This window comes from Chelonoidis abingdonii, chromosome 7 (assembly GCF_003597395.2).
Source record: "Chelonoidis abingdonii isolate Lonesome George chromosome 7, CheloAbing_2.0, whole genome shotgun sequence".
Classification (NCBI taxonomy): Eukaryota; Metazoa; Chordata; order Testudines; family Testudinidae; genus Chelonoidis; species Chelonoidis abingdonii.
The window spans coordinates 73015716-73018601 of NC_133775.1; the positions used below are offsets into that span (position 1 = coordinate 73015716).

General features: G+C 47.7%; 1 pseudogene; it reads right to left on the minus strand.

The window, feature by feature from the left end:
* Positions 1 to 567: 567 nt before the first annotated feature.
* Positions 568 to 2449, minus strand: LOC116828700 (protocadherin beta-16-like; annotated as a pseudogene).
* Positions 2450 to 2886: the final 437 nt, after the last annotated feature.

The window sequence follows — 2886 nt, forward strand, 5'->3', positions numbered from 1 at the left end:
GGGCATGATCACGTACTTCACTCATAAGTACACCTGAACATGAAGAAGCTCAAACCGACCGACCAGACGGGACGGACTCGCCCAGTGTGGAACATACGAAAGAATTCTCCCGGGCACATGCCTTGTTTGATACAGGCTCGGCTGAGACAATTGTACCACAGAAAACCGAAAAGGGAAGATGAATGAACCAAATGAATCAACTAGATACAGGGGATTAACGTTCCTGCTGCTGCTCCTCTTGCTGGTTACATCCTAGGTATGCATGTCAGGCAGTATCTCGAACCCATCCACCAGGAAGCACATTAGCGTCGAGGTGTTGTCGATCTGGGCGGCTCATCCGTTGTCTCTAACCAGACGATTCAGGTTTGCACAGAGATCTCGGGTCATTATATGCAGCCTGCAGTGGGTTTTTCACTTCCCCGTTTGGAGCCCCACAGTGAAGAGAGACTGTGGGTCTGTGGCCCTTGAGCGTGAGCTTAGGAAGCCAAATTTGACCGAGAATCTCCATCACTCAGCCACCACCCTTCTCACCAGGTAACCCGCCCTCCCGATCTGGGAACCAGGTCATTAGCGGGAGCTGCTGTTCTGCAGAGGGTATAAAAATGAAGGGGGCGTTGTCATTTTCGTCAATGATCACAACTCGGACAATGACTTCAGAGCTCAGTGGCGGGACCCGCCATCTGCAGCTCTCACTGTAACCTGGAATCCCTCCTTTGCTCATAATCCAGAGACTGCAGCGCGTACACCTTCCCGTTCTCCGAGTAGTTTATGGAGATGGGAGGGAGAAGGGGAGGTCACCGATGCTGCCAGGCAATGCCGAAATACATCACTTTGGCATTCTGCTCCGTGTCTAGGTCAGCAGCACGGACAGTTCCAATCAGCAGGCCGGGGTTGTTCTCCTTCAGGTACATGACGTATGAACTTTCATTAAATACAGGGGTGTCATTAATATCCGATAGCTGAACTCGGATGACCCTCACGGACCGGAGGTGAGCCTCGGAGTGCCCCGGTCTGTGGCTGTGATGGTTATGTTATACTCAGGCACTTTCTCTCGGTCCAGGGGCTTTTGTGTAACAAGCTCGTAATAATTCTTTACAGTCGATTTTAAAGCAAATGGGACATTGTCCTGAATGGAGCAGAGCGTTCTGCCATTGTCCCCGGAGTCTCGGTCGCTCACACTGAACAGGGCCACCACTGTCTCCGGGGACGAGTCCTCGGGTATGGTGCTGGTGAGGGATGTCAGCGTCACTTCCGGGGCGTTGTCATTCATGTCCTTGATTTGTATTAGGACTTTGCAGTGCGCAGAAAAACCGCCGCCATCCGTGGCTTGGATGTTCATCTCATAATTGCTTCTTTCTTCATAGTCAATTATCCCCCAAACAGTGATTTCTCCGGATAATTGATTTAATTTGAATAGCTTGAGGACTCTGTCAGGCACCTGCCGGAATGAATAGGTGATTTCTGCATTTGAACCTTGATCCAAATCACTGGCTTCAACCTTAGTGACCAAAGTACCTTTAGGACTATTTTCCATTAACTGCACCTTGTACACCGACTGACTAAACTGCGGGAAGTTATCGTTGTTGTCCAGCACATTAACGCGTATTTGGGCTGTTCCGGTTCTCTGTGGCAGGCCCCCATCGGCGGCTGTGAGAATCAGCATCAGCTGCGCCTGCTCCTCCCGATCTAATTGTTTCTCTAGCACCAACTCCGCGTATTTACTGCCGTCAGTGTCCAGGGTTTGTACAAGCAGACGGAAATGCTCATTGGGGTTTATTACGTAGCTCTGGATGCCATTTGTTCCTATGTCTGAATCTTGGGCTCCTTCCAAGGGGAAGCGGGTGTTTATGGGGATCTGTTCAGGCATTTTTAAAACGAATTCATTTTTAGAGAAATTAGGGGAATTGTCATTTACATCTTCGATCTGTACCTCTATTCGGTACAGTTGCAGTGGATTTTCCAACACAATTTCGAATTGCAGCAAACACGGGTCCCTCTGTCCGCACAGATCCTCACGATCTATTTTCTCCTTTATTATCACATCCCCGGAGCTTGTGTTCAGCTCAAAATATTGCTTGCTGCTTTTAGAAACCAGCCGGGCACTGCGACCAGACAATTTCCCTACATCCAGTTTCAAATCCTTTGCAATATTAGCAACTAGGGACCCGCTTTTCTTCTCTTCGGGTACAGAATAACGTATTGTCTCACACGCCCCCAAGGACACACACAGACATAGAAAGAAAGACAGAACTTGCCTTTTCCTGGAGTGATTCTCCATTCCGCCAGCCATTCCCGGGTCAGATCTGAAACACAGGCCTTTCTGCAAAGCTGCTGCAGCCATTCATATGTTGTGCTAGAGGGAAAACGATTTGTCCTTCAATGTTGACTAAATTTGTAATTGTTCCAGCCGCCCTTTCCCTGTAATCCTTTGTCACTCGTTCCCGGCGCAGAGCCGTTGTTGTCTGGATTCAGATGCAGCTTCCACCGAGGGCTGATGGAGTCTGAAAAGCTACATTTTCAGCACCGTCTTTGGCAATATCGCCACTTCGTGGCTCAACTAAAATAAGACATCCCTCGTTTTGCAGTGTAAACTTATTGCGTGTAGTTACTCTCTGCATGGCAAAGATTTCTCTTTTAAGTACAATTTGTGATTATAATATTTCACAGTTAGAAAAGTCTTAACCCAGGTTATTTCCCATTATACGAGAGAGAATTATAAATTAACAGAGAAATAAAATAGATTCTGATTCTTCCACATCCTTTCTTCTCTGACATCCCAGAACGTTTATTCTCCACAGGTAAATACCATAAAACACCTCAATGCAATTATCTCATGTGTCCCGTTGCTTCTGTTTCTTCCGCGAAGTTAGCGATTTCTTGGGTACC